The sequence below is a fragment of the Syngnathoides biaculeatus genome, chromosome 7 (genome assembly GCF_019802595.1).
Source record: "Syngnathoides biaculeatus isolate LvHL_M chromosome 7, ASM1980259v1, whole genome shotgun sequence".
In the NCBI taxonomy this organism is placed as follows: domain Eukaryota; kingdom Metazoa; phylum Chordata; class Actinopteri; order Syngnathiformes; family Syngnathidae; genus Syngnathoides; species Syngnathoides biaculeatus.
In genome coordinates, this window is record NC_084646.1 from 24,246,182 (window position 1) to 24,272,520 (window position 26,339).

Genomic DNA, 26,339 nt, shown 5'->3' on the forward strand with positions numbered 1-26,339 from the left:
GACTGGACGACGACAGCCAAGGTGATCAGAGAGACAGGCAGGAGAGTACTTGGTGTGTCATCTGGTAGGAAAGGGGAGAAGGAGACTTGGTGGTGGAACCCCATAATACAGGGAGTCATACAAGGCAAGAGATTAGCGAAGAAGAAGTGGGATACTGAGAGGACTGAGGAGAGGCGAAAGGAGTACATCGAGATGCGACGTAGGGCAAAGGTAGAGGTGGCAAAGGCTAAACAAGAGGCATATGAAGACATGTACACCAGGTTGGACACGAAAGAAGGAGAAAAGGATCTCTACAGGTTGGCCAGACAGAGGGATAGAGATGGGAAGGATGTGCAGAAGGTTAGGGTGATTAAGGATAGAGATGGAAATGTGTTGACTGGTGCCGGTAGTGTGCTAAATAGATGGAAAGAATACTTTGAGAAGTTGATGAATGAAGAAAATGAGAGAGAAGGAAGAGTTGAAGAGGCAAGAGTGAAGGACCAGGAAGTGGAAATGATTACTAAGGGGGAAGTCAGAAAGGCACTACAAAGGATGAAAAATGGAAAGGCAGTTGGTCCTGATGACATACCGGTAGAGGTATGGAAGCAATTTGGAGTGATGGCTGTGGAGTTTTTGACCAACTTATTCAACAGAATACTAGCGGGCGAAAAGATGCCTGAAGAATGGAGGAAAAGTGTTCTAGTTCCCATTTTTAAGAACAAAGGGGATTTTCAGAGCTGTGGGAACTATAGAGGAATAAAGTTGATGAGCCACACAATGAAGTTATGGGAAAGAGTAGTGGAGGCTAGACTCAGGACAGAAGTAAGTATCTGCGAGCAACAGTATGGTTTCATGCCTAGAAAGAGTACCACAGATGCATTATTTGCCTTGAGGATGCTTGTGGAAAAGTACAGAGAAGGTCAGAAGGAGCTACATTGTGTCTTTGTGGATCTAGAGAAAGCCTATGACAGAGTACCAAGAGAGGAACTGTGGTACTGCATGCGTAAGTCTGGTGTGGCAGAGAAGTATGTTAAAATAGTACAGGACATGTATGATGGCAGCAGAACAATGGTGAGGTGTGCCTTAGGTGTGACAGAGGAATTTAAGGTGGAGGTGGGACTGCATCAGGGATCAGATCTGAGCCCCTTCCTGTTTGCAGTGGTAATGGATAGGCTGACAGATGAGGTTAGACTGGAATCCCCTTGGACCATGATGTTCGCAGATGATATTGTGATATGCAGTGAAAGCAGGGAGCATGCAGAGGAACAATTAGAAAGATGGAGACATGCACTGGAAAGGAGAGGAATGAAGATTAGCCGAAGTAAAACAGAATATATGTGCGTGAATGAGAAAAGTGGAGGGGGAAGAGTGAGGCTACAGGGAGAAGAGATAGCGAGGGTGGACGACTTCAAATACTTGGGGTCAACAATACAGAGCAATGGAGAGTGTGGTCAGGAAGTGAAGAAACGGGTCCAAGCAGGTTGGAAAAGCTGGCGAAAGGTGTCTGGTGTGTTATGTGACAGAAGAGTGTCTGCTAGGATGAAGGGCAAAGTTTACAAAACAGTGGTGAGGCCGGCCATGATGTACGGATTAGAGACGGTGGCACTGAAGAAACAACAGGAAGCTGAACTGGAGGTGGCAGAAATGAAGATGTTGAGGTTCTCGCTCGGAGTGACCAGGTTGGATAGGATTAGAAATGAGCTCATTAGAGGGACGGCCAAAGCTGGATGTTTTGGAGACAAGATTCGAGAGAGCAGACTTCGATGGTTTGGACATGTTCAGAGGCGAGAGAGTGAGTATATTGGTAGAAGGATGCTGAGGATGGAGCTCCCAGGCAAAAGAGCGAGAGGAAGACCAAAGAGAAGGTTTATGGATGTGGTGAGGGAAGACATGAGGGCAGTTGGAGTTAGAGAGGAAGATGCAGGAGATAGGCTAAGATGGCAAAAGATGACACGCTGTGGCGACCCCTAACGGGACAAGCCGAAAGGAAAAGAAGATCTGAGTTCACGTTAATGACACCATACGAATGAAAATATGAAAATGCACACCTGGGCTGTGCCACTCACGTCACTAGATACGTCCAACTGCAGTGAGAAACACTCACAATCTGAGATGTCCTTCCATACATCAGCCATGGCTTCACAGCACCGTGTAACTGAAGGACTTCTTGTTATTAACGATGATGTGACGAACGCGGAACCCTGCGTCGGTGGCGCCTTTCGCTGTTGAACTATATTGTGTGAAAAGTGACTGCTGTGCTGCTAATTGGGATTTTAGTTCGTTCAGTTTTCTCATTCTCATCTTGCTTTTCGACGGAATGTCGGTGTCGTATTTTCCATAAACAGTTCAAAAATTCTGCGACACATTTGACCACACCGACAGATGAGGCAAACGCACTTCGAAAATTACATCGTTAAAAAGTTGTCCGCCTCCCATTCCGGATGAAAGTGGTACGTTTTTGTCTTCTTTACTTCAGCATCCATACGTATGTTTGATAAGATTTCTTAGGCGAGAGCTTAAAATAGGGAGGAACTCACTGACAGCGTGTTTTCCTATACTGTCGTTGTTTGCACATTCGCTGTGAGCTAAAGTTAAAAAAAAAAAAAAAATACAGCTGATGTCTCCCTCCCCCGGCATGCCGTCGCGATGGACTGAAACTCCCTTGTGACGCATTGAGCACCCTCGCGCTATATACTCTATGAAGTTTCTCAATTCCTTTAAGTGTATTTTACATAATCTCCCAGTACATAACGATACTACTTGGGTCCAATAACGGTGTAAATAATGAGATGATAAGAATTACATGTACTGTTTTTTTCTGTGATGGCATAACAATTTGAAAGCAGGAATTTATTTACATTTTTCTCGATAGAGTACGCTACTCTACTAGACTCCTTGACTTGTCCTTACTGACCACCCAGAAAGGTATCTAACTAGAAGGAATGTCTAAGCAGAACTATTTAAAGGGGGCTGGGATGGGTGAGACAATGATGACTTCAAATCAAAATAAGCAAAAGAGCCTCACAATGTGAAAGTAATACTTTGTAGCCTCTAGAAACTATAAGTTACACATAATTAAGGTGATGCCGTAATCTAAACCCATTCGTTCACTTTGCCGTTAAGCTTTATCTAGTAACATAAGAACCATTGGACCATTAAAAATCTCACTGTGTGCATTTTTACACCAGATGTTACAGAGTACTAAAAAAAGGCCTTGGACACTTGTATAATATTGGGAAATACGGATTTGTAGCGGAAAAGAACAGGTCGTAAGGCAATGCAAAAAAGTCCAAACACAACCAATGTTTTGCCAAATAGTGGTCATTGTATTTGGATCCATTAATATTGCTCCAAAAAACTCTCCCTTCTATACCCAAAGAATACTGTGGATATTAATGGTGTTGCTGTCAGGCTGTTAAAAGATAATCACCTCTAATTGTGCATGTGCGCATTTGGCATAATACTGTAGGTTGTAACATCATAGATGTTCCCGGGCCGTGTAAAAAATTGACTGCGCATAAACCTCTTTCACGTGGCAATTGACTCCTCCGTACAGGGCACTTAACCACGCCTCCTGAAGTTACGTCACCCCGCGTGTGCTAACCTCAGACAAACAATTGGCAAAAATGGTGGCGCAGGAAGAAAAGAATAGAGCGAAATTGTCCGATTTACCAGCCGATTTCTCACTCGCATTCTCAGCGAATAGTTAAATATCGTTGAAAAGCAGACAACAGGGCTTCAAGTATTTCAGCGAGGGGTATTTCAATGGAATTTCCATGCATATCGATGGAGAAACCATCGATATTAGCGCGAGATCTTTCCGGAGTCAGAGGAAGACCGAGAAGCCACATAATATAATATATTATAACCCAAAGATGAATTCGTCATTGACAGTTTCCTATTTTCATGTTACCTATCACACTTGTGTGCAGAATCTGTATGTGTATCTGTATAGCCGTTTGTGAACCGCCATATGAAGGAAAAGAAGAAGGCGAGGCTTGATTTACGAGTTGTTTCTCTCGGTTCCTTTGTGTAACGTCACGCGCTCCCCTCAATAATTATTCTTGAATTAGTGCCGAACCTACGTAAGTCCCGACCGAGTACGACAATCACTACTTTATAGTGTCCTCAAACATCCTTCCTTCAGTCTTGGTGTCTAGGTGCACGTCGAAGGCTTTTAGGACGCGCTAGTCCGGTTTAGCTTAGCTCACTAGCCGCGAACAAAGAGACACGTTTGTGCAGTCAGGTCCTCGCAAAGTATCGCTCAACACAGATCAAGTGTGTCAATCATTCACACGTAGCTATGTTATGCAAGCGAAGAACTGCTAATTCAATTATATGACACATGTATTGAAAATCAAATATAGGGCATACCTTTGTGCAAACATAGTCCGGCTTATTTTAGCTCGTTAGCCGGCAACAAAGAGACACGTTTGTGCAGTCAGATCATCGCAAAATATCGCTCAACACAGATCAAGTGTGTCAATCATTCACATGTAGCTATGTTATGCAAGCAAAGAACTGCTAATTTATTTATATGAGACATGTATTGAAAATCAAATATAGGGCTTACCTTCGTGCAAACATATCTGTTCCGGTTGATTTTAGATGGATTCAGTTGATCATACGATCTTCCACAAAGTTTGATCCATCGAAGACATTTTTCGTACTGGGTCTTCGGTTTTGGAAGGGGTACGAATTGAACTCCACCAACTAGCCTTTCAGGATACCTGTTGTCACTATTACAAAGTCCGTGACTACACCTCTTAACCATATCTATTGTTAAAGAACCCAAATACGCGATAAAACGCTAACAAACGCTATACTGGACCATGCAACGTTGTCTGAGGGAATGGCGGATGCAAAAAAAGGGGCGTGGTTTATGCAGATCTCTGGCCTCTGATTGGTCAGCGATGCGGATGACGCAATTTCTACAGAGGGGTCAATTTGGTTTCAACTTCCGGTCAGGGTAAACCATTGCTTTGGGTACTATTTCACGTGAAAGTTGACATCCTTTGATATCCTTACAATTGTACATCGTGAAGCATAGCTTTGTTGGTGTCAATATGGTTAATTTTTGTTGCGCTGTTAGATGTCAAAAACCGTGCAGGCGGTCGCAAAGAAGTAACTTTTCACTGCTGTGTTTCAGTTTAACCTCCATAATTAACTATTATAATTATGAATGTGGAACATGCTTACAGCCATGCTACCCTGAGAATGCCCAATCTCGTCAGATCTTGGAAGCTAAGCGGGTTTGGCCCTGGTTAGTACTTGGATGGGAGACCGCCTGGGAATACCACGTGCTTTAAGCTTCTCTCCCCGGCTAAAATGCAGAGGGGTTGAATCATGAAGGGCATCTGGCTTGAAACTGTGTCAAACAAATGTGCGTTCATCTGAGATGACACGCTGTGCCGACCCCGAACGAGACAAGCCGAAAGGAGAAGAAGAAGATGAATGTGGGACATAAATCATACCAATATTATGAAGGTCTGTACCTCCCATTACACATGTGTCAATGTATCGTTTAAACCTTCCTGGCCATGCTGCAAACATTTAGTTTATATTCATGTCTCTAGGGATCCAAAACATCCCAGGTATATAGATTTATCGCATCGTTTTCCATAACAATGTGTGCATTGTTTACCATTATTTTTGACCTGACCGGAAGTCAGAGCCTGTTGACCATGGCGGAACCAATGTTGGATGCAGTTGAGGTGTGACAGCATCAACGATGACATCCTTTGACACCTCTGTGGGGGTGGAGTCCCTTAAAGAAACACCCCCTAAATTTTTACTTTCTGATAGCAGCCAGATTTCCAGATTCACAACTGCAAGCCCTTATCTGTTTTATGATTCTTGCGACAGTATCAGCATTGAGCCATCTGACCATGAGGTCAGAATAAACAAATGTTTCATGTATCAGGATCACAGGACTACTTAAATGCAATCAACCTCCAAGAAAACCAGTTCAAACTCTTCAATTAAGCGTCATATCGAATGTCACAACATATAAACATTCTTTCCCAAGTGTAGTTTAAACAACTTTGAGGACCCTGATGTCGTTTTTTTTCTTTTAAAAGGGACGTGAAGTCAAGATGCAAAGTTTTTATTTTTTTCTGCCAACAAGTGCTTCTCTAAAGGCGCGCTAAAGGCTCTGCCAGCTGACTTTGGGCAAAGGTTGAGATAAACCCCACATTGATAGCCAAGAATTAAATTAAATATTTACTCCACCATTTCGTGTTCATAGTGGGACAGAAACGTGATCTAATATCACATACGTATTATTTACAATTGTGGAAATGGAACCTTATCATGGGTCTAAAACTCCATTCACACAAAAATGTCAATGTAATGCAGCAACAGGTCCTGATGACTGCTGGAAAAAGCCCAGGAGATTTTTAAGTGGGGGGGGAACAGACGTAACAAAACTGGACAATTTCTGTCTTTGCATGCGTAACAGCGATAAAATCATGGGCAAATGAGTCACGAGATATTTATATCACTTTTGGAAAACCACCAAAGTTGCTGTCAGATTTGGCATCCCACTGCACAGATACAAAGCTTACCATTACTGGGCTGTATAGAAGCAGAGGCTACTGTCATTTCCCCTAAAAGGCCTGCGGATATGCCACGGTCAGGAAGCACTGTGGATAATAAGATGGAATAACTGACAGTCTGGTCATTCCTGGGCAGATTTATGACCAGTGGCTGAAAGAGTGTGCCAGTGAGCGTGAGCGAGCAATATGCCTCCATTTTCCCGACTGATCAACACTCTGGCTGTGTTTCTCATTGTCTGGAATGAATAGCCTTCCTGCTTCTCTTTTTCTTCAATATTTTAGTGAACCTTGAAAGTAGGCGTCATCGACCTTGTGTATTCCACATAGGCCGATTGAAAATGTATTCCATAAGTGAAACAAATGTGAAGGCGTGTGACATTTTAACAAAAGTCTTGGGACAGAGTTTGATATTTTTATAAATGGATGGACTATGTCTTCTAATCATCACACTGAGAATATTTGGACATATGTATACTTCCAACCTTTGCTACTTATTGTTTCATTGTGAATGTGTTGCAGTGCACAAATCAAGGTTCATAAAACCATAATCAGATGAGTTTGGTATTGAAGAACCCCCAACTCAACTTCATTAAAAACTTTGGGATAAATTAGAAATCAGATTTAGATTCATTGTCAAACATCTCTCAATGTTCAGGGTAAACGTTCAAATATTTCAATTAAATATTCTTATAGATAACATTAGTAGAAGACTGGAATAACTCCATATCACTGGCGTCAGACTGAAACCTTCTATGTCAAAATGTGTTTATTTTTTTATTTTTACACACATGATGATGATGTTCATGGCTCAATAAACATTGTTATTTTTGGTTTCCTGAAAAATGATGGGTTTGAAGATGAGGTTTTAATTCAACAACAGAGATACTTTCTTTTATGTTCCATTCTTGAAATTCAAATGGCTAATGGCAATACTTTTATCCAAACTCTATGTCTACTAACAACAAAGACCAAAAGAGGAGTCACAGATGATGTATAAATGCCAATATCTATTTACCCAAATAACTAACAGAAGATAAATGACTCAGAGGCAAGCTATCTGTCACACTGCACATTAACCTACGCAGTGGAAGTTTGGGTCTGGGTGGGAACACCTTGTGGAAAGACTAAAGTCAAGGGGCTCATAAAAGTGGCATGAGGCTCTTTAATTTTCACTCAAGCTGTTACATTTACAAGCTGCTTTGGCAGAGAGAAGAAAAAGGTGTGGAAAATAGGCAGGGTCGAGGCCCCCGGCAACACTCGAGCACAGCTCTGGCAACAATGGCGGCACAAGTGAGGCAGGTTCTTTTGTGAGTGTTAACATGCCAAAAGGAGTACTGCTTTTAGTCACAGGTGCGGTTCTTAACACATCTACATTAAGTCATTGGTGACTACATGGCAACACATGAATGTGTCAAGATCAACAAATGAAAGTGGCAATTACGGAGATAGTTACTTTACCCTTTTGACACTAAGTATGTTAAAACTGGATGTGTAAAGTGCATGTAAAGCCACACAAAGAAACATTTGGAATATTTCAAGTTAATCATGGAGTTTAGATTGAGGGAAAAAAAGGGTTTTCAGTATTTTTATTTTGGATTGTTTTACAATTAACACCAGCACTGAAATAATCCTCACTAAGAGCCTAACTTACTAAAATCCCAAGTAAGAGGAGCAAAATTGCGTGTTCACTTTAACGAATTGTATGGGATGTTAGTCTTCTCAAGCACAGTGTGAAGCATGATCTACCAAGATTAGGGTCTTTTGTTAAGATACCCAAATAGTATGAGCTGTCTTGTATGTTGACTCAAAAAAGAGATTGAACATACTTTTAGCAACAAGTGCAAAAGTGGCAGGGACTACATCTTTTAAAATAAGAGTTTTGCGCTTTAAGTGGCGAAGATGGTATTCACCGTGGACAATTTGGGAGAGCACTGCAAATACTTTGAAGTGATGGAATTGAAAGTGTTGGTGGAAAAGGCGAAAACAAAATTGAGTTGGAAAAAGTACATTTATTTGCCAATTTTGGAGAAGCATAAAAGCCATATTGCAATTCATATAATTTGTCCAAACAGCATGGGAATAGCATAGATCTGTCCATCCTATGTAACATCGCATTCAAAACCTGGAGCAACGCACCTGCTGTGTGTGCCAATTTGCATCTGCCTTTCAGATGAGGCACTTAAAGACCCAAAATCAGCCAAATCAACTTGCCTCAGGTTTGAGAAACCACATACCGCATATACTCATATCAGAATGAGATAAATGGACTGCATGGCAACTTTAATGCAGTTTGCAGAAGAAATCCTGGGTATGCCTGTTTAGTAGATTAATTTCCACAACTGCGCCTGTTTGGCATGTACAAACGTTTGGAAAATCAGGACCTAAATGAGTACACTACACACAAAACCCTTAGAAAATTATGAGCATAATTTATGAATACGTTGCTATGAACGCCAAAACAAACAAAACAAAATATGCATTTAATTTCATTTTCTTTGTTGTTAATCCATATGCACTTTGTCAGACGTTTCCTTAGGTAGGTCGTACCAGCAATGCATTGCCAAGGCTGTGAGAAACAAGAGCTCCTTTGGGAAAGAAGCCTGAGGCCATTACACTGCTTAGAGATCGATCTATGTTAGTCGCTTAGCTGTATCAGTCAATTAGAAGGTTGCCATGAGTGGAGGACAAGACACATTAAATCTTGGTACTTTAACACTTCACATGCTCACACTAATCCCCTCGGGTGAGTTGTTCTACTTGGCATGTGACTAATTTCAACTAAGTTCTGTCATTTGTCATGACATTTTGCGTGAATGTGTGAGAAACTATCATTACATCCATATGTGCTACTTGGGTTGACTGTACATATAGTAAGTTTAGCCAAAACACAATCTGTTCTGGGACATTGGCTAAGATTTGCACAGACTGATCATTTATTGTAGGTCAAATTCAAAATTGTACCACTTTACACTCACTACTGTAGATTCTGGCATAAACGGATTTCTAAAACCGTATGTGTTAGTTCAGCTATGGGGAAAATAACAATTTTGGTTGATTACCAGTGAAACAAGATCAATTGTAAATGAACTGATGATGTTGAGAATTGTGGTCTTTTGCTGTAGCACTGTCTGAGTCAGCTTTGCATACCTCCAAGAGTTATTATTTGTTTTTCCTGTCAAACACTGAACTGAATCCAACCACAAGGATGACAAAAGACAATGCTAGTGTCTACATTGGAACAATTTCATTGGACTTGCGCATCATGATAACCTCAATCACGCATGGGTGATATGAAGCTTTCTGTCAATATTTCACAAAGGTTGTCTAACATCCTCTTTTATTTCCAATATGTCTGTTATTTTCTTGGCTCTCTAGTTTTGTATATTTGTGATTCTTTTATTGGGTTCCCTCAGATGTTTGGTAAAGAGGTAGAGGACCGATGAACCACAGCCATATAAGCTCATTCCCTTCATTTTAAGTCCGAAAGTCATTTTATATAATATGATTATCTCTCCACAGATTATTTTTTTTGCCTTTTTCTTCATTCTCCCTGTCTGCCTGAGGGGAACTATTATTACAGCTCCCCTAAATAAAAGCTTTACAGAACCTACAATACCGGCACCATTTCGGGTTTTACAACCTTTAATGTACTAACACTGATCCCACTACCTTACAATACGTTATCCTCACTTTCACCTGGCTGGCTGCCGGATTTAACCTGCGTATAATTTACACCTATCTACACATTCATTGCAGATGTACAACACAAAACACACACATTACTGCATCACGTATTTAATTTACATTGTTTTGTTTGATGTATCAACTGAATAATGATTGCCATCGGTTTTGTTGTTTCTAACTACAGAAAAATCATTTAAAAAATGAGATTATGCATCGCAAAGGATCTGGGTGTTGGAATGTGAGTCATAATTGAGCAGTGGCCACTCTTTACCACCACTCTCAGAAAGTGTGACAGCTCCCGTGCGCAGGAATAGTGAATGCAGCCTAAATTTTCCTGAATGAGTTTAGTAATGTCAGGTCCCAGGTAGTTGAGTTAAGACAATATGTAGATAATGAATGATGAGACTCCAAAAACTCCAGTGAATAAATGCAAGCAGTGTCTAAGAAAATCCATAGTTGAGTATCATTGCCTGACATGGGGATGTCTCAGGTGAACATGGAAAAGTGATGTGCAAACTTGAAATTGTTTTATGGACATTCAGAGAAATTTCCTTCATTAGTGAATGGGGAAAAAACATTTAATATAATCATATGAACATATGAATTGTTCTCCGATTAAGTTGTATTGTTCAAAGCAAAATATTTCCCAAAATTCCTTTAACAAATGAATATTAAAAAAAATAATAATGCATCAAAATGTCATCCACCGAACAGCTTCAGACAACAACATGTCAAAAGTGCATTTTCGGAAAGACTTCTTACAGAAATAAATTGGATGAAATGGGATGTTGTTACGAGAAGGAAATCCATCGCCACTGTGGGGTTATGTTCACTATATTGTTGAAAAAAAATAAAGGAATATATTTAAATATTGTGTAAACAGTACAATGTTTCATTGTATGACAGACATTATTGCTTACAGACCCAAACCCACATACACAAACACACGCACGCACACACACACACACACACACACACACACACACACACCACACACACACACAACACACACACACACACACACTGTGTAGTCGGAGCAGCCCTTCAAAATGAAGGAAAAATTGGAGTTGATTGAAAGTGTGAGCACACAAGCTGTCCAGAGACATTATAAAATGGGACATTTGATTGAGAAGTCTGGGACATTGATGCCATCTAATAAAACAGATGACTGCATCCATCCATACAAGTATTCATCCAGCCCCGTGAAAGGTCACCCCCGAAAGATCAGATTTGAAAAGACGTTTTACTTGGCTCCATAGACACCGCATTGCTTCCTCTTAAGATGATATTAAAAGGGGGAGGATGCAATGTTCAAATTAAATTAAGCAGACCACCACTGCATCTGCTGATTGAGTAGTCATAATGGCAGCAGGACTAGTAATATGAACAGAGGTCTCTCACAAATGTGATGAAAAGAAGAGGGTGCGGTGCATGTATGGTTAAAGGGGTATATTTGTATAAAATAACTACATTAGCACACTGTAAAAGAGCCTGATAAATAATTCAAAACAGAATAATACTTTAAAAGACCTTGTTGCTGTTCTAATTGAGAAGGTATTGCATACAGAGGATGAACAAACAACTGGATAACAAGAGAAAGTGTTATTCATGGAAATAAATGACTCCATGTCAAACAGATTAAGTCCCACTTACAACACAGCCAAGAGAAACCTGATCCAAGAAAAACTAAAGCAGATGAAGAAGAAAATGTAGTGGGCGTTACAAATCCATAAAGTGGAAGACAAATATAATAGGACAACAAAGATAACTAAAAGGGCACTCAGTAGGTCAAGGTCAAACAAACATAAGCATGCGTGTCAGACGTATGATGGAAATGATGTGTGGGTTCAGTGTTCCATTCCAGTCCTACTGGACTGAAAAAAGAACAGAGCACGAGTAAAAAGAGTATTTCAATGTATTGCAATTATGTAAAAAAAAAAAAAGGTTAAACAAAAAAGCAATGTAAAACAAGCAAAGCATACTGGTTTCACATAAAGACATGCGTAAAAAGGACCAGGCACAGTAAAAACATCCATCCATTCTCAATGCCGCTTGTCCTGTTCAGGGTCATGGAGTGTTGGTGCCTATCCCATAATAATAAATGTCTTTTCCAGATACAATGAAAATGTATATATATGCATATTGGGAAGTTAATTTAGTTACATATTCAATTAAAGTAAGTAAAAAGTAAATAGTATATTACAAACAAGAGGACTAAAAAAAGACTTGACTGCTGTTCTTGCCATTCCTTGAGTTGTCACTGCAACTGAGCTGCTTCTGTATGGGTCAACGGCACAGGACACATCAACTGTTAGTTTTACACAGATGACAGGAGAATAAAATACTTCATTTGTTACAGCATGTTTGTCCAACATGCTGTTGAAAGGTTGAGTCCAGTCAGAGGCTCACGGGAGTGCTTGAGCCTATCACAGCTATCTTCTGGCAGGAGGCGGCGTACACCCAGAACTGGTTGCCAGCCAATCACAGGGCACAGAAACAAACAACCATTCTCACTCAGCTTTTAGATCAAGCAGAAAGGAAGATCTTCAATTTCCCCTTCATGCCGGAACAGTTTTATAAGCTGCCACTCTAGTTTCTTTATGTTGTGATGGATATTTATTGAGAATTAGTCATTCAGTCGAAAAGTTTTAAAGGGGAGTGATGGAAAAAAAATGACGGAAAAAAGGTAAAACAAAATGTGAAAATAAGACAACAAAAGACAAGACACTTGTTGAAAAACAGCATGAAGGAAGCATATCAAATACCTAGTACAATGACACATTGGAATTGAGTGTCATATATGACAGTTATGTCATACCATGCGAGGCAAGGACAACAGGACAGGACAGGAACAGAGATTGTGGACCTGGAGTATAACTTAAGTTTGGTGGGAGTCGCTATGGACCAGAGTGGAAGTAAGGTGATAGCCAATAATTTTGCATAGTTATAAGTTATTCATACATGCATATCAGTCCCCTTTTGGTGAAAGTCACAGTTTTGAACTCAAAATAGGCCTGTTCCGTCTGTGAATGGTACAGATCCGATGAATTTTTCAGGAGGGATTGCTGACATCATAGAATGTTTTATAGTTTTTCAGCGCTGCCAGCTAGATCCATTCAGGCAGGGTACACCCTGCACTGGTCACTAGCCTATTGCAGACCACACAAACAAACAACCATTCACAATCACATTCACACCTAGGGGCAATTTAGAATCTTCAACTAATGCATGTTTTTGGGACACCGGAGTACTTGGAGGAAACCCATGCAGCCACGAGGAGAACATTGAAACTCCACATAAGATTTGAATCCCTGTCCACAGAACTGTGAGGCGGAGGCTCTAACCAGTCGGCCACCTGGCTGCAGTACTTCATACTGAGAGCTATTTCTAAAATTTTGTTTACCTTATTTAGGTACAGCAGAGGGCCAAAGTATTACTTTTTGTATAGTGTAAGTAAGTATAATGGTAGAGCATCAAGGCACCACTCAAATAAAAAGCACAATAATAAAGGTACTGTATTGTTAACTCTCTCAGCAACATTTTACTTATAAAGGTAGAATATTTGGCACAGAATTGTAGTGGATATCCTAATGACGTATTTTACTATGTATTATTTAAAGAAATGTGTCCCCTATGTCTGAGTTTAAAACCGACTGATTAAATGGTGAAGACCAAATGAGAGAGAGAATCCATTCAAGATAAGTAATGAAAGAAAAATGACAAAGACGCCTGACTAGATCAAAACATTTCAAAGCTTTCATCTATGTGCTATCTGCTCATTATATCAGATCTCTGAGCAACAGGCCAACTTTAGTCACATATGCCTGCATGCACACAGCATTTCTTGGATTCCAGCATGTGTGTCCATCAGAAGATAAGGGAGCGAAAACCAGAAACCATCCCAATGATGTGCTCCACCAAATGACCAATCTAATCTCCAAAAGGCAGTTCTGAGATTCAAGAAACCGAAGCCATGATACTTTAGGCTTCAGTTGATACTAATCTGTATGTTCGTTAGTTTCTCGCCTTCACATACACCAACACACAAACACCAATGGTGAGTCACTAATGTGGTGGATCGATAAGACAGCATAAAATGAATTCACACTACTTTTACTAATCATAATTGCCTTTATGATTGACTGGAGACGAGTCCACATTTAACCCAAAGTCAGCTGGGATAGACTCCAACCCAAGATATGGCTTTGTGTAGATTAAATTAATAGACGGCAGTTTCTCAGTTTCTGGAAAGGCATGTGACCAAGAACAACATGATACTGACACACAAGGAATTGACTGAAGGTATCCTTTTAAACTGTTTCATTAACAGTATTGTTGACAATTATCCTGTTAAATTGTTTTGTGTTAATACTAACTATAGGCCTTTCAGACTAGACCCCCCCCCCTCGTCAAAGTGCGACGATAATGCCAAAAGGGGGTGTGGCCGTCCCATATTTGGAAGTGGTGACGCAACAGCCTAGAAGGCAGTTGGGACGCTTTCCATGCTGAGTGGACCGCAACTCGGAAATATGTATTTGTCATTGTTGGAAAAGAAAGCCCTGAATTTGCTCATTTTAAGGAGGAGGAGGTGACGCAGCTGTGAAAAAAAAAAAAAGTGAATAGGAATATCCCACACTAGGTTGCAGTACTCCCTTGACCCTTGTGAAGATAAGCGGCTTGGAAAATGGATATAGATGTATAATTTCATAGCACCAACTAAGACTTCAAACTCATTCGTGAGACATCTAGTTCCACGAAGAGCACCTTGAGGTGTATTTCAAGCTGAACAGGGAGCTTTGAAAAGGAGTTTGAAAGCCTCCCACAGAGAGGTCTCCGTATAATATTTTTCTCTTGGCCCAAAGTTCCGGATAGTGGGACACCACAATTATTATGCCTTCCTCCATTTCCCCCTTGCCATTTAGAGTAAGTCAAAACAGCACTCAGAAGTCTCTCCGCCAGACCAGCTCCTATTGGAGCTGCTTGATGACAATACATTGACAGAACTGAGAATGAAGGAAGGAAGGAAGGAAGGAAGGAAGAAATGAAGAATTAACACTAAAGAAGTCAACAACAAATTTATGGATAATGCTAAAACAATTATCATCTTAGTGTGCAACAGGTTGTACAAGTACTGAACAGTGAGATAGAGACAATCATTGTAGCGCTGAGTACAAACCACCAAAATAGCGACTTGCGGCCTCATGTAGCAATGCATGCATGGATTTCCTCCTGAGACATGGCATATGCTCAAATCCAGAAAATGTGGTATGCAAAACAATACCCAGATGTATGAATCTATGGATGCGCATGAATCCAAGCACATTTCCCTTGTATATCCCAATCAATGGCCTATCCACGCCCTTATTTAAATGATCAAATCATATTTAAATTAACCCTGCACATAGATTATGTCTTTGTAACATTCTAAACATGCAACCAATGTACAGTACATGTTCAAATTACGCAAATTCAAAGGGACTCTTTTTATCAGGCGCTTCATATATGTGAGATTTGTTCACTGTCCCTGGCATCACTGGTGTCAAATACATAGGATCTGTTCATCAGACCTTCCCATAGTTTGCAAGTGGGGGGCTGAAAATTTGGAACTTTGGGGGGTTAAAAATGTCATTTCCGAAACGGGGGGGGGGCGCTGCAAAAAAAGTTTGGGAACCACTGACTTCATTTGAACATGTACATCAGCTGGTTACATGTGTTTAAAATGTGTAAAAATGACAATTAAGCCCTATTCTCCGAAAACAACCATTTCTTATTTCTTCTTATTTCTAACATTTTAAACACGTGCAAACAAAAATTAAGTAAATTCAAAGGACTTTTTTTCACTGCATGTGCTGAAGTCACGTTGCGATTGTGAGGGCAATATAGATCATAACTGATCACCTTGATCAATTAATGTGTCATCACTAATAGTGATTCATTAAATACACTGGTTAACAAGTGAATCCTGATTCTTTGCATCGTTTACATTGCTGAAATCAAATGTTGCTGGGCACAAATTGTTCGTCAGTGCCCATGCGTCTCTGATGTCCAGATTTATTATAACATTTATTCCCAGGATCACCTCCAAGTGTCGCCAAAGCACCAAAAGCTGTGGAAATGTGCGTACGCCAGCCGTGAAGTTGGCGAGTGGCACCGCACGTTTCCATTCATTGCACACTTGATACAACTGAACTTTGGCATGAAAAAACATGTACGCTATGTTTTTGTGTGTACGCCCTTTTGTACACCAGGACCCTGGTGTGACAGAATAACTGTTGTTTCTCATAAGCCAGTGAGCCAAAAACTCATGTTCGAGCTGAAATTTAACATTCTGTCATTACAGTAATTATCTTGGTATTAAGTAAATAGGACAAACTTTGGTCCTTTTGCAAAGAACTCTTATCTGTGTCTTCCCATTTGCTGACCTGTCTTCTTCCTATGTCTCCAGTTAATGCTATGTCTATTTTGTCTTTATCTTCATCTACTCCCTTAGGAGATGTCAGACTCCTCCCCTCAGGCCTGTTAACTGGCCCGCACACACAATCGGCAAGTGACCAACACTGCAACCTCCATTTTACTAGTGACCTTAGCGCTGACGGGGGAGATCTGACAGTCTGGCCAAAGGGAACATTTGGAGCCGTGCAAAAATGTGAAGTTGTCCACTGCAGGTTAGTTGAGGTCGTGAAGGACAAATTGCCAAAAACTTGACAGAACTGACAGTGTCTGTTCTTTTGGCCAGAGGCCTTACGGCCATATCTGAGTAACGAGAATCTGCGCGGGGCCAAAATTACAACATAGTTGAAAGGATTTCCTTCACTTTTCTGGGGCTTGGCTTGAGCTGGCTGACAGATGACGGCCGCCAGCATTTAAAATCACTGTTGAGTAAGGCTAGTTTCTGCATGACCCATGTATATGTTGGGGATGTCCAAGTGAGTGAATGAAGAGTCAGAATAAGGAATTACAGCCTTCATTACATAGCTTTCTCTGTTCAAGATAAAAAATCCCTAAAAATAAATTTTTATTTTCACATAAAAGGGAATTAGTTCAAAGAGCAGTGACAATGTCGATTTCTACAACACGTTGGGCAGCCTAACTGCATTGGTTGCACCCTCACAATCCTGAATTTAAAGTGCTACGGAAAACAGATGGATATTAATAACATGTCAAAACATGAATGTTTGCTCCCTGTATACCAACGGGCTGCAATGAATCGCTGTTTTACCTTCTATCTTTCAAAATAACATATAAACACTAGTTGAGTGAATTACATCTGTGGACATGCCAATTGGCAGCATAGCTGTCTTGATGTCTGGAGTCTACTCAGCCAGCATGTGGGATGTTGTTGTTTAAACAACAATGGTGCAAAAAAGAGGCTGTATATTAGATGGGAAAAGAGCTTTCAAAATCTTGGAAAGAATCTTAAATCGGTTGTATTTAATGATAAAAAGCTATAAAAAATATATAATTTTTTGCAACTATTTTAGAGAAATTAGACTGGTGTAATTTTCGGCATGTTTTCGTTTCAAGTTAGAGTACAAGTGAGGACAAAGTTTTTTGTGATACTTTTGGTACAAACGATCTGATTGCAATCTTCACTCGGACTGTTTTTTTCTCAATGGGATGAGGAGTTACAGAAGTAGAGGAGGGGGGCATTAATCACTGACAAGACCACTGAGGTCAGCAGTAGTTCATTAGCTGGGAGAAACTGAAAAAAGATGGAGTAGATGAGAGGATGACTGAGCCAGAGACGGCAAGACAATGCAAACTGAAGAGAGAAAAGAGAAAAAAACATTCATGGCTCTGTGCAGGTTCTAATTACATGAGTATTCTATTAACACATGGATGTTGCATCATCTCGAACTTCTTTTGTATCTCAATGTACCATTGCAACATGTTTATGTAGATGTGATGAGAGTTTGTGCAAAACAATGCCCCTCTCTTGGTTTAACTTCATAGAAACTCAGTGCAAACACACTAAGTCAAGGCTCAATGATTTATTGCTTTTGCAATATTTGCATTTCAAATATTACAGTGCTGCATGATAAAATATTTTCTATGCATAGTATACAATCCATTTAGCCAGTCAGCTAGCCATTTTTGTACCGCTTCTCCTGTTCAGGGGCGGAGGTGAGCTGGAATCAAACTATCCTATTTGACTGTGGACAAAAAGTGGAAACCACCCTTGAGTGGTTGCAAACAACCATTTATACTCACATTCACACAAATGGTCAATTACCCTAACACATGCATGGTTTTGGAATTACAAGCAGCCTGGAGGACCTGAAGAAAACCCACACAAGAACACAGAGAACATACATACTACCCACAGAAGGCCAATGTCCAAAGTCATATAGAAACACTTTATCCAAAATCCAATATATTGTTGGTCATTTTAAAAGCATTAATTACATGTTGTTGAGGGAAAAATAAAGTGGATAAAATCTCATTTGGAATGGCATATCACATCGGAATTGTGGTACTGTAGGGGGTTGGGCAATAGCAATTACATAATGTTCCCAAATAGTTCAGAACCAACTTTGTGCGATTCCCAAAATTTCCTCCGCCAACTTAGATTGTTTGCCATGAGGAGTAAGATTATGGGAACAGTTCAAAATGCTGGGCAGCTATTTCAGATACAGTTTATCATCCAATTTTAGTACCTCTCTTTTCAAAAGGGACAACATTTTAAAAGGTGGTGAAAATGTCCATGAAAGTAATCAGAAAAGAAAATGTATTTTTTTTAAATCATCCCTTCCAAATACCCTTCAAGGAAAGTGTTGCGAAGCAGGCACGCATTCCTCAACAGGATTCCTCAAATATTCTGTCTTCCGATATAAGTATTAATCAAGTCGTTGCAGGCTCTCATTCTTCCAAACAATCTCTATTTTGACTAGAATGAGCTCATCAGCACAACAGGCAGGGTTATATTATATAATAAAGAATATAATGGTAGAAGGATCAGGAGGATGTAGGTGCCAGGCAAAAGAGGCCGAGGAAGATCTATGAGATGGTTGATATAATCCGTGAGGGAAGACATGAGTGCAATTGGTGCTTGAGAGGAGAACGTATGCTTATATAAAAAGAGATGACATGCTGTGGTGACCACAAACAGGACAGACCCAAAGGAAAAGAAGGGCATAAGTATAGAGCTCGTACACGTGACGTCACCGTTTTCAAAGCGCCATATTGCCGGTCAAACATAGCTGCTCTACATTGTGGGAGACATTGAATTGGAGCAGAGTATTCACAATGCGCAAGACCTGTTGTGCTGTTGGTTGTCACAACAGACGAGACAGATATTCAAAGAGATCATTCCATGGAATACCAGCTGAAAGACCAGAAAATATCAATGGATTTCGGCAATTAAACGTGATGGATGGTGCCCAACCAAATACACACGCCTGTGTAGCGATCATTTCATTTCAGGTGGGAATATTTCTTCTCAATCTCAAATAACCAAGAAGTATTTATAATGCAAGTTTGACTCATTTGACAACAAAGCGTATTTAAAAAAAATAAACCATCTGTCAGAGAGGTTTACGGAGGTTAACGTGTGGCCGTATACGGGAAGACTACTCCTTGTCCTACTTTTTTTTCCCCAATCATAGTTAATGAATGCGAGTTTGTGTAAAACAAGGAAAAATGCGAAGTGTAGAAAGATCGTGTAAGTGATGAATGGTGCCCAACGAAATGCACACTCCCATGTAGCGATCATTTTAGGTCTCAAATCATCAAGAAGTATTTATAACGGCAAATTGACATATTTGGGAACAATGAGTTTTTAAAAAAATACGTCCGTCTGTCACAGAGACGTTTACGGAGGTAAGCGCTTCCGTCTACCGAGGCAATTTTTTTTTTCCAGTCATAGTTATTGAATGCTACTTTGTGTAAAACCAGGGGTCATTTATTTAAATATTGGTATTTGTATTGAAAAAAAATCTGAGTGACTCCATCACTCTGTGGGATTTATTCCTGATTGAGAATAGATCCAGCAATGAAGTATTTGTATGAGTCCAGAATTTTATATGCTTTTAAACTCTTCTGTGTAAATCTCAACGACTTATTCACCAGATACATGTGTATATCCAGTTGTCCAAGACAAGAAGACATGAATAAAGAGTCCAATTTCTTATCGGCGAAAACATCGACTCCGGCATTAAATATGGGTTCTCTATGCCAAGTGTCTAATTTTTCCACGTACCTTCGTTTTATCAACTTCTAAATGTTTAACGATACCAGACAAAACTCTGGATGTCGTGCTATAAGACATATTTTTGTGTTGTCTCAACGGAATTAACTTCCAACAATGCTTTGTAAGACCGGCAATATGGCGATGTCATGTGATTTTATGACGTAGGTGCACGAGCTCCATAGATTTTTAAAAAGGTGATCATCTCATAAGTTAGATTCATGAATGCAGTACCTACATGAGAAGAAACACCCTGTGTAGTAAAGTGGCCTATTTAACTGGTAATCCAATTGGGGTAAGCATGACTGAAGTATGCATAGAATGTATATTTGGATATCTTTACTATGTTTTATGAGACGTACTATGGAATGATTGTGTGTGGAAAAGTATACCGTATGCATGTTGTGGTTTTAGCCGCTTCACCGATGTCCAAGCAAACTTTCCCCAAGAGGACAATAAATGTAAACCTGATCCTGAAGTGGAGCTTCTTGGTTGTTGTGAAAGCCAATTTTCTTACAGATAAACTGTATCTCCCTGCTGGTATTTTCTTTGCAGCGATGCACTTCTAACAGAGGAAGACCTTTCGCAACCTGGTCTGATTTATTGCAACATAAATAGATATTTTCTAACGTGCTGTTTGTAGTTTCCAGAAACCTTGTTTAAAAAGAAAAGATTTTTCCCAATTATTTTTCAAGTTTCTCCAAAGGGAATTAATAAGCAGAATTATCAGTGGCAGTAGGATGTTCAGTCTCTCTCTCTCTCTCTCTCTCTCTCTCTCTCTCTCTCTATTAAATTAATGCCAAAGTAGAAACACATTGCAAGCATTGTTCCATAGTGGAATGGAAAATTCTCTTTTTACTTCTGGAGTTTGTTAAGCTTTGTTCCAGTTTAAACATTTCAAGCAATATTTCAGTCGCTGTGTTTGTGACACTGGTCCTGGATCAGTGATCGCAGGCCAAAACAAGCTGTCGCGAACTGGAACTGGATTTGTATGCAAACATTGAAAAGTGGGTGTAAATCCATCTTACCCCAGAATCATTTATAAAGTGTTGATTACACGTTGCATCTGTGAGCCATTAAAAATATATATATATATATTTGAGTACCTACAGTAAGGTTGAATTGATGACCAAACTGGTGTTGAGGGGGAGATGCCGATAGTGACTTTATTATTTATTTTTTCTATACACTCTGCCATTATGAGAATCACCCTATGTGGAGTGACGACAAAGTGAAGCTTTTCCTGCAAGTCATTTTACTTTACTTGTTTTATCCAATGGGTGGCACGGTGGCCTCACAGTTCTGAGGACCGGGGTTCAAGACCCGGCCCTACCTGTGTGAAGTTTGGATGTTCTCCCCGTGACTGCATGGGTTTTCTCTGGGCAGTTTCCTCCTGAATCCCAAAAATCATGCATTCATTGGAGACTGTAATTGCCCTTAGGTGTGACTGTGAGCACAACTGTTGTTTGTCTCTATGTGCCCTGCGATGGGCTGGGAACCAGTTCAGGGTGTACCCTGCTTCCTGCCCGTTGACAGCTGGAATAAGCTCCAGCACTCCGGCGACTCTCATGAGGATAAGCGGCTCAGAAAATGGATGGATGGATAGATGGATGTTTTATCCAAAAATGCTGACCAGCAGTCATGGCAATCAAAACACACAAAGATAATTTCTAGAACGACCATTACGTAACCCATATGCATTGTCTATAAATACATGTAGTTTAAAATATAGCATATGAGGATGTAATTAGGTGGATTGCAGTAGGAACTAAAAGACGTGACGTCACCAATAGTGTATTGCGTGTCAATGTGCAGATGCTGTGAAGGTAGATATATACACTTTTTTCTAAGTATGGAGTGGGGGTCATAAAACGCCATCTGTGTGGAGGCAATGCAAAAACAATGGAAAAAAAATAAAATAAAAACTTCTGCTGATCCCTTTAAAACATTTCCATGAGGATGAGCTCTTCAAGGGGGGGCTGGTAGTGTTAAAGGGCAGCTGCCCTTGCCTGAAGTTCTAAAGGGAGGTTGATGAGGGGAACAAGAGCCCTGGAGAAGAGACTCTCGATTGCTACAGTATGCAGGGGCTGTAAAAGGACCATAAAACAGGGTCAAACTGAGGGAAGGCTAAGAAGTCTGGGAAAACACACCCTGACACAGACACACACGTACACGTAGCATTCTGACGACTCTCTCACTCACTCATCCACATTCCAAGGCTGCTTCTCAGCATGGCGCTGTCACTTTTTTTTTTTAAGCAATGAATGTACTGTCATCAGATACTGCATGTTACCCACAATACCCACCCTAAACGAGCCACTCCTTTTGGTAAACAATTTTTGATTGGAAAAGATAAACATCTTCAATCGCATGTATGTAATAGTACTTTGTTGCTTTTGTGCTATCACGCATGAAAAATAATCTCCAACAGCTTTTAATGTAAAAAAAAAAAATATTCATTGACACAACCATGTGTAGACACACAACTTTCCAGTGACCAAAACATTAACACTAAAACTCCATCATTTAAGAGGATTTTGAGAAAGGTGAGGGGGGGGGGGGTTAAATTGACATAAAAATAATGTGATAATCTTTGATGACCTGACACTGAAATAGCTCACATTGTAATTCTGATAATATATGGGAGATATTGCTTATCTGTAATGGGAGTGTTCATCTTGGAAAGAAAAAGGCCTTACTGGAGCGATGGCTGACCTATGCCTTGTTCAGTCACCCATCATGCAAGGTGCCCTCCCTCAGTCTTTAAATCCTCTCTTTGCCTCTCCCTGTCTCAGTCCATGCTTCCCACATGGAGATCCGCAGCTTGATAAATACGACTACTCCATTATTCCTGACAGCCCTTTCTCCATTTTTCTCCTTTCATCTCTCCCTCCATCCCCCATGCATTCCTTTCCCATTCACTGTCAGTCTCTGTTTTGCTGTGATTACACATAATCCATCCCATGTTTATGACGTGTGGACAGTGACTTGATTACATGCAGATGAGGCAATTGAACATCCCACGGATAGAAATAGGTAAAACAGACTTCAAGATTTCTGTACATTTTTCTGATTCTCTTGTAGATAATTGGAATAATGTTTCCAAACACCATGCATTAAAACAAAAACGTTTTGAGCCTTCTTGGATTCAAATAACAACAGAGCATTACTCCACTAATTTTAATTTTAAAAGCAGCATCGTGTTTCACCATGCATTTCACCACACATTCCAAAATGTGAAAACATTGGGCCAGGCAAAGGTCAAGTTAATGTATACACACAAATTTAAAGTAACTCAAAGTAAAAAGTCATAATAAAAATTTGCCCAACTGAACTGTGAAGGGTGCAGCACGGTGCCACAGGGCATCCAGACAGTAGAAGAAGATAAGCTGCTAATTTATCTGCTCACAAAATTGCAGTGGCAATTTTTCGTTAAAACCTCTCCTTGTCATTTTGATTTTGGTGAATGACTTGTGGAACACATTAGTCAAACACTCAATCATAGATCATTTTAGACTATGTGATTCCCAGGATGCACAATGGACCTTTCCGACCAGTCCATCACTCGTACTATAATACCCATTCAGAAAGTTGCATTGTCTTAACCCCTGGCTTGACACGCCCCTCTCGCCATATTGTCCCACGAGCAATGCTGGTTGTCAGGAGCGTGCGCTTGGAAAAGTTAATGTTACGAAGAAAATGGTCCTCAGATGCACGTGAGGAACTTGCAATTCTGATGAAAGATATCCTGCTAGGTTACAAGGGACCTAGTTGATGCATTTTCCATAGCCTAAAACACAGTTGACAAAGTGCCTACGATGGGTTAAGGCTTGCGGAAGACCACACGTACAACTAAATGTGGACAATATCAACAAACACAAGGCTGTATGTTCAAAGGTAAGTGAGGTAGAAGTATCTTCTCTGAGTTTGATTGAATTATTATCAGTGCTCTATACATTGCAGGAGAACAACTTTCACTTTGTTTGTGTATCACTGATCTGCTGAATGAAGTGTCATGTTTTATGCCAAAGAGTCGGGTTAGTGATACATAAATGCACGATGTTATGCAAGAGAAATGTCTATTTGCCTATTTTTATCACATCAGACTTTTAAGACAGAGCAATAGGTTCGATTACAAGCCAAGTCAAACTTTTTCATCTGGTGACTACGGTACTGACTGAGTTAATCACCATTGTTTAAATGTAGAAAATCGAACTTAACTCACTTGTAAAGACTACAATGATATTATTCGTGATATTTCCAAGTAAAAAGTACTCACCCTGCTTTACATGCCTAATACGAGTCCACTATTTGATCCTGTTGGATTTCAACATGAAGTTTGTGAGGCGTCAAACCTTTTTTCATTGACCGCCAATGTTTCGCTGTAACCCTGACATTGCGTGCTGGTTCATCCAAAATCTTAATTCCGTGTACATATCCTTGCACGAAATAGTTGAGACCTCTCTGTAGAACTCTCTTGGTCAAGTCTGACGCATATGGCAAAAAACATACTGCAATATTATCTGGATTACATGATAGAGAATCGACTTCAAACCTTTTCTGTTCAGTCACCATTTTGGAAGCTTGCGGGACATGGTAAATGTACCTAAGGGGGACAGAGCTGAAGATCGCCACTCGGAAAGGTCCATTGGGTTTAAGTCAAGGTTCTGGCTGGGCCATTCAAGAACAGTCTGCAAGTTGTTCTGAAGCCACTCCTTCGGTATTATGTCTTGTTTAAAGGTGAACTTTCCATCCAGTCTGAGGTCCTGACCACTCTGAAGAAAATTTTCGTCCAGAATATCCCCGTACTTGGCCGTATTGATCTTTTCTTCGATTGCGACCAGTCATAATGTCCATACAGCTGGGGGAAAAAAAACAAAACACAGCAAGATGCTACCACCACCATGCATCATTGTTTGGAACGTAGTGGACAGGTGATGAGCAGTGCCTGGTTTTCTGGTTTTCTCAACAAATACACAATGCTCAGATTTAAGGCCCAAATTTTCTATCTTGGTCTTATCAATCCATAGAATGTCATTTATCATCATCCTGGAGTACTTTGGGTGTTTTTTTTTTTTTTTTTTTTTTTTTTAGCAAACTCTATGTGGGCTTTCATGTGTCTTGCACTGAGTAGAGGCTTCCATCGGACCATTCTACCAGAAAACCCCAACTGGTGGTGTGCTGCAGTAAAGGTTGACTTTCTACAACTTTCTTCCATCTCCCAACTGGATTTGTGAAGCTCACCCATGGTGATTTTTGGGTTCTTCTTTATTTCTATCACCAAGACTCTTCTCCCGCAAATGCACAGTTTAGCCAAAGCCAGGTATAGGAAGGGTTCTGATCCTTCCAAACGTATTCTATTTAAGGATATTAGAGGTCACTGTGTTCTTGGGAATCTTAAGTGTAGCAGAAATATTTTTGTAACCTTGGCCAGATCTGTGCCTTGCCACTATTCCTTCTTGAGCTCTTCAGGCAGTTCCTTTGCCCTCATTAGTCTCATTTACTTTGGCATGCACTGTGAGCTGAAATGTCTTATATAGACTGGGGTTTGACTTTCCGAATAAAGTCCAATCAGAATAATCAAACAACAGCTGGACTCCAATTAAAGTTTAGAACAGGGGGGTCTCAACCTGGTGGCCGGGGGGGCATTTAGGGGCAACCACCCAAATATGACATTTTAATTTTAATGCAGACCGCTAGCTTTTTTAGAAATGCCACTTTCACAATGTTGTGTGCGGAGCCTACAAACCTACCAATTATAGTGGGGTATATGACTCTCGGGGGCGTGACATTGACTGGGCTGGATACAAGAAGAGTTTTATTTGTAGTTTTGCATTCACTTATTTACACCAGCATCCCTATTTCTTATTTTTTATTTTAAAAAAAATAAAAATACATCTGAACAGATTGAATTTTAAAAAACAAAATTGTGC

At 40.2% G+C, this 26,339-nt stretch overlaps 1 protein-coding gene and 1 pseudogene across 2 annotated transcripts in view; one reads left to right on the top strand and one right to left on the bottom strand.

Moving 5' to 3' along the window:
* ror1 (receptor tyrosine kinase-like orphan receptor 1) overlaps positions 1-26,339 on the bottom strand; it is a 154,124-nt gene that overhangs the window by 88,335 nt on the left and 39,450 nt on the right. The window lies entirely within an intron of this gene.
* LOC133504156 (5S ribosomal RNA) lies at positions 5,173-5,291 on the top strand (annotated as a pseudogene).